We start from the raw sequence: 6,772 nt of genomic DNA, 5'->3' as shown, positions 1-6,772 counted from the left end.
TCTTATGTGGTGTGATGTGGAGGTTGCATAGGAGAATAGTTTCTTTTTGAGACAAAGATGGCCAAGGAACAGATCCCAGGTCAGTGCAAAGGCACAAAGGAAACCAGAATCTTTATGTGTGTGCACTGACACACACTGTCACCTGCATTTCCAGTCTCTGCAGTCCCAACAGTGCAGCAGAGTCTGGAGTTCTGAGCTCCCTTCATCTGCCCTGCATGACACGTGTAAAATGGAACTACCCCAGTTCAATGGCTGGTTTTGATTCTTTTCACAGCCTGAAGCACCACATGGGTCAGGAGACAAGCCAGGATACCCAACAAGGACTCATATACCCTTCACGTAGATTTTAGGTGTTCCCTGGCATCTCAGCAGACATGTCACGCTGATATCTGGGTGCAAGGAGCTGGTCAAGTGCCTCGTTTCCTTTTTTGTAATGATGGATTTGCTGCCTGGCTGATGTGCAGACTCTGTGCATGGATGCTGACACCTGTTGAGCAACCTGCTCTGAAAGGGTTAACAACATGTGCTGTTCTTTCTGGAAGGGCATTACGACAGCAAAAGAAGAAGACCTTGGGTCAGAGCAAAAGAGAAAGGATGGAAAAGATGTGGTCAGGACTGTTTGGGGGCACTTGTAAAGCAGCCCTGCACCTCATGTGAATAACTTCTGTGGTCTGGGAGAACCTGAGAGTTCTCCCTAATTTGAAAACAAGAAGGGGAAGGAAGGACAGCGTCATTCAGGCTGCATGGGACCTCGGGAGGTGTCTTGACCAACCTCCTGCTCACAGCAGGGTCAGACCAGATTACTCAGGGCTTGATCCAAACACATCTTGGTCACTTGGCTTTTTACCCATCTACTTACACACTGACACAGACCATAGTATCCTACCTTGGACACAAGAATACTACAGGAGATGACACTGAATGCCTTGCTGACATTGACGTATCAGACCATCGTTGTTACCCCACGTCCACAACCCTGTCCTTTCCTCACAGAAAGCAAAGAGGATGGACAGGCACAACCTGCCCTGGGTAAACCCCATCACCTTCTCTTCCACACACCCAGAAATGGGGTCCCAGTGGACATGCTCTGGGGCACAGCCCTTAGTTCCCCTTCTCACCCATTGGCCATTTTGAAAAGTGCACACACTGTGTGAGAGCTGCCAGTGGTCAGGGAGTCCCCCCAGTCTCCATGAGCTTTCCAAGATGGTGGAGAGTGGCCTCACTGTGACATCGTCCTGCTGTCCCAGCTCCTGGGATGCTGCCCCTGCTGTCCCATAGACTGGAGAGGATTGTGTTAGTTCCAGTGACCCCTGACTTGATCCCCATGCACTGCTGCTTGTTCTGCAGATTCCGTCTCAAGTCATAGAGGCCTGGGACACATTGCTGATGAAGATGGAGGACAAAAGGACACAGGGATTCTCACCTCTTTCTCTTATTAAATTCATCAGTAGCTACAAAGTGTCTTTGTTTCTCCTTTAACTGTTCCTGCAGTAGTAACAGCTCATTATGGGGCCTTTGAATTGCCTTACAGGTCTAGACTGAGTTTTGATCTGGACTGTTGCTGTGCTTGGAGGCTGCTGTCCTTGCAGAGCAGATGAACTCACTCCTGCCACCCTGCCTGGCAGTTCATTCCATCCGTGTCACAGCTCTGTCTGCAGCACTGACAGCTCCAGCTCCCCCAGTCAGGTCCCTGGCTGAGGACATTGCCTCACATCTGGGCTGAACCACCCCAGCTGTGGCACCAGCCCAGCTCTGACCTGCCACAAGAAACCTGGTACCAAGTGTCCAAGAGCCCATGTGTGCAAAGGCTTTGAATCAGAACACAGACATGACATGGAGGAATTAGATCCTTTGCTGTAATCTTCCTGGTGTCCTGTCTAATGATGGGAGAAGAAAGGTTGGTTCTCATACTAATTAATTGTTTAATACAAAGAACACAATGATGTGTCTCTTCAGAGGAGAGAGAATCAACATCACTGATTAATTGAGGTTGTTTCAAAGGATGTTCCAGTGGAGCCCCAGGGACACCTGGAGAAGCCCAGAGGGGACAGAGAAAGGGACATCACGGGCTGCTCCTGTGCTGCTGAGCTGGGCTGGGCTCCTGGGACACAGGGAGCTCATGGAAGCGGCAGCGCTGCAGAGAGACAGCTCTGCCCAGGAGCAGCTCCTCTGCAAAGCGCAGCAGGGCTGAGGGCTTTGCCTGCAGCACTGAGGGCACGGGAGCCAGGCACAGAGAGGGGAAAGGCAATGTAGTGGGTTGGTTGCTGAGGGCTCATTGAGAGACAAATCTTCACAGTTCTAACACGGTAAGTCTCTGGCTGTAGGACAATGCAGCTGCATTTCCCGGAGGGATCTCCTAAAGATGATACATCCCACAATTCACAGGGTCTGTCAGGGCTCTCTCACACTATTTCTCATGTAGAGGACAAGAACATGGTCCAGACCAGCGCTTCCCTGCTGCACTGTCAGAGGGACAGGGCATGATGGCAGCTTCTGCTGAGGGTGATTGCAGGGGGAGCACCCAGGGGTGCCCAGGGCTGTCCTGCAGAGCAGGGTCCCTGCACCCCAGGGCTGTGCCGGGCAGGGACTCTGCCGCCTGCCAGGGTCAGCGCTCAGCCTGCCCGGGAGATCCCACGGCAGCAGCTGTGGGTGGAAGGAGCGACCCCCGGCAGGGCAGGCAGGGAGCTTGTGGGGTTGAAGGGGGCTAGGTGGGTCAGGGCTGCTCAGTGCTCCAGATCCCCCCACAGACATGGCAGAGGGTCCTTCTGAACAACAACATCAATACAGCTGCAAGGGAAGGAGTCTGTGCTTTCAGTTTTCCACTCTTGCTTGTGTGGGTGTGCAGTGGGAGATGGGGATTTATTTCTCTCTTTGGAGAAGACACTGAGACCCCAGTTCTCATTAGGATGTGTCTGAGCTGCTCCTGAGCCCCTGCACACACAGAGCTGCCCCTGGGCAGTGCCAGGAGGTGTGAGAAGGACAGAGCTGAGCACACAGTGGGTGGGACAGGGTCTGTAACACTGACAGGGAGCAGACCCAGGGACAGACACACAGCTGCAGGCAGCACAGACATGGGCAGGGAGAAGGAGCTCCTACCAGATATGCCAGGGACAGGATTCAGGAACCCCCCTGCAATCCCCTGCAGTGCAGACACATTTCCCAGTGCAACCCCTGGTCTCCTCTCCTCCCCAGCAGACCCTCTGCCCCAAAGCCATGGGGTCCAGGTCACCAGTCTCCACCTCAGCAGCTGGACCTCCAGGTGAAGGGTTCCTGGAACGTGGTACACAAAAAAGGTGCTAAAAGTACTTGCTCTACAGTGTCATTATGTGAGTGGCAGCAGCACAGCCGGGTCAGGAGAAGGTCCCAGAGCATGCCCGTCTGCCTTTCTGTCCTTGTTTTATTTCTCAGGAACACTGCAGCATTCTTCTCTGTTTCTCCACCTGTCCCTGGTGCTCTTGCTCTCTGGGGTTGGGGCGGCATTGTGGGTCACTTCTTGTTCTGACATCAACTCAGGGGGTTTTGCCCCAGAGCTGTGTTCATGGAAACCAGATGCCCAAGCTGCATTTTAAACTGTGACAAACAGTTTTTTCTCACTTGGTAGAAAGAGAGAATGAGCTGAAACATCCCTCCATCAGGGAGGGGGTTTTCCATGACAAACAGCATGTTTATTTTCCTCAGAGAATTCTCCCCTAGCATGTCACTGCCTTTTCTTCCTTCCAAGGTCTTCATGCCCACAGGCAGCCAATGTCCAACAGCAGCTCCATCACCCAGTTCCTCCTCCTGCCATTCACAGACACACGGGAGCTGCAGCTCTTGCACTTCTGGCTCTTCCTGGCATCTACCTGGCTGCCCTCCTGGGCAACGGCCTCATCATCACCACCATAGCCTGGGACCAGCACCTGCACACCCCCATGTACTTCTTCCTGCTCAACCTCGCCCTCCTCGACCTGGGCTGCATCTCCACCATTGTCCCCAAGTCCATGGCCAATTCCCTCTGGGATTCCAGGGCCATCTCATACTCAGGATGTGCAACAGAGCTCTTTTTGTTTCTCTTCTTGATAGTAGCAGAATATTGTCTTCTCACCATCATGGCCTACGACCGCTACGTTTCCATCTGCAAACCCCTGCACTACGGGACCCTCCTGGGCAGCAGAGCTTGTGTCCACATGGCAGCAGCTGCCTGGGCCACTGGGTTTCTCAATGCTCTGCTGCACACGGCCAATACATTTTCACTGCCCCTGTGCAAGGGCAATGCCCTGGGCCAGTTCTTCTGTGAAATCCCCCAGATCCTCAAGCTCTCCTGCTCACAATCCTACCTCAGGGAACTTGGGCTTATTGTGTTTAGTGTCTGTTTAGTTTTCATGTGTTTTGTGTTCATTGTGGTGTCCTATGTGCAGATCTTCAGGGCTGTGCTGAGGATCCCCTCTGAGCAGGGACAGCACAAAGCCTTTTCCACCTGCCTCCCCCACCTGGCCGTGGTCTCCCTGTTTGTCAGCACTGCCGTGTTTGCCCACCTGAAGCCCCCCTCCATCTCCTCCCCATCCCTGGACCTGGTGGTGTCTGTTCTGTACTCAGTGGTGCCTCCAGCAGTGAACCCCCTCATCTACAGCATGAGGAACCAGGAGCTCAAGGAGTCTATAAGGAAAGTGATGACTGTTCACTTTTCAAAAGTAGTAATGAAGTGACCTCCTGCTTCTGCATGTCACTTGTAATATATTGCATTATGAGTTCAACCTGAGTTTTGTACGTTTTTTATTTTTTCTTTGCTTTTAGTTATTCTTTGTTGTATTAATGCTATCCAGAAGCAAAATTATTTTTCATCTTATACCTATGCCCGTATTAACCTGTCTGGTGTGACCCGTTGTCTTTTTCTAAATAAAGAGCTGTACTCTCTGTGTGTTTAAATGAAATAAAGGACCCTGCAGTGCCTTGTTTGCCCAGAATCCTCTCTCTGAGACCTCTGGGGCTGCAGGAACCATATTTGTGTGCTGAGGGGGAGTGAGCAGAAGCCACCCTGAGCTGGGTCTTACTCCCATCCTGACCAAAGTGAATCTGCGGACTCACCCCATGGCCCTGGGCACCACAGCCCACTTGCTCTGCAGAGCAGCACCGCAAGGGCGGAGCTGTATGGAGCATGGGAAGGGGGGCAGGAACAGCTGGCCAGGTCAGCATAGCTCAGGTCTCTTGGGAAAGGGCTCTGTGGGGAGACAGGATGTTCCAGGAGTAGAGTGGGGCACTGTGTGTGTGCGGGAAAGACATGGAAAGAGAAACCTTTTGCTGCAGGTGGCAGCTTGGGGCAGGTGGCCCTGGCACTGTGGCCGCAGGACCTTCCTGAGGATTTCTAGGCCAAATGCCTCATGCTGTCCTGGGGAGACAGTCTGGACCTGGGTCTGCAAGCTGCCTGTGCTGGAGACCCTCTCAGCTTGCTGGCTGGATGAACTTTCTCACTGTCCTTCATTCTCACTGGTCCCCTCTGCTGTGGGACCAGTTCCAGTCCCAGTGTGGCTGCTCTGCCGGGCTCGGCTGGGGAGAGGGCAGGGGGGTGGCACAATTCAGGAGGGGGTGGGAGGGTAAACTGGCAAATGCCCCAGAGAAGAAAATACCAGCGAACGGCTGAAGTGTGTGAGTGTGCAGGGCTGGCACACAGCAGTGTCCTCTCCCAGCCAGGCCTCCTGGGAGAGCCCTGGAGCACCAGCAGAGCAGGGGCTGGTGTGTGCCCATGGTCATGGGACAACCTGGGGAAGTTGTCCCAGCACAGTCACCACAGACCATCCCTTCATAACCACCTTTTCCTGCACTGGCCCTTCACCCCAGCTGAGAGAGGTTGTTCATCCCTCAACACAAGGACACTGAATGAGTAAGTCAGAAACCAATGTTTCCACTGTATGGATGAGATATGAGCATGCATTTCATGTACATAAGATGAACCCGACTCAGGACAAACACCATCAGCTATTCCTGTAGGTTCCATGAAGGCCTGAATGCAGCACTAGGATGTGCTGCCTTGAACTGAGGTCCCCATGTCCATTCCTCATGACGTGGGACATGAGGATGGCCATACTTAGGGATCTGGAGCGGCTGGATCGTTGGGCTGAGGCCAGTTGTCTGAGGTTTAACAAGGCCAAGTGCTGGGTCCTGCACTTGGGTCACAACAACTCTATGAACGCTACAGGCTCAGGGAAGAGTGTCTGGAAAGGTGTCTGGTGGAAAGGGATCTGTGGATATGGACTGACAATGGCTGAACAGGAGCCAGCGTATTCCCAGGTGGCCAAAAAGACCAACAGCATCCTGGCTTGTATCAGGAATAGTGTGGCCAGCAGGACAAGAGAAGTGATTGTGCCACTGCACTCGTTACTGGTGAGGCCGCACCTTGAATCCTGTGTTCAGTTTGGGGCCCCTCACTCATCATAAGAAGAACATTGAAATACTAGAGAGAGTGCAGAGGAGGCGACAAAGCTGCTGAGTGTCTGGAGTACAAGCGTGATGAGGAGTGGTTGAGGGAGCTGGGGCTGTTCAGCCTGGAGAACAGGAGGCTGAGGGAGCCTTATTGCTCTGAAAGGAGGTTGAACATGGAGGGTGTTGGTCTCTTCTCCCAAGTAGCAAGTGATAGGACAGGAGGATATGGCCCCAAATTGCACCAGGGGAGGTTTACATTGGATATTAGGAAAAAAGTATTTCCCGGAAAGCGTTGTCAGGCATTGGAACAGGCTGCCCAGGGCAGTGGGGGAGTCACCACCCCTGGAGGGGTGTAAAGGTGTTTAGAGGAGGTTCT

General features: G+C 53.0%; 1 pseudogene across 1 annotated transcript; it reads left to right on the top strand.

Moving 5' to 3' along the window:
- The first annotated feature begins 3,744 nt into the window (after nucleotides 1-3,744).
- Nucleotides 3,745-4,685, top strand: LOC309452812 (olfactory receptor 14J1-like; annotated as a pseudogene). The gene has a single exon. The product of its transcript is annotated as an olfactory receptor 14J1-like (transcript).
- The last annotated feature ends 2,087 nt before the right edge of the window (nucleotides 4,686-6,772 follow it).

Source organism: Streptopelia decaocto, assembly GCF_964273445.1.
Source record: "Streptopelia decaocto genome assembly, contig: HAP1_SCAFFOLD_831, whole genome shotgun sequence".
In the NCBI taxonomy this organism is placed as follows: domain Eukaryota; kingdom Metazoa; phylum Chordata; class Aves; order Columbiformes; family Columbidae; genus Streptopelia; species Streptopelia decaocto.
This window is presented reverse-complemented; position numbering and strand designations above follow the sequence as displayed.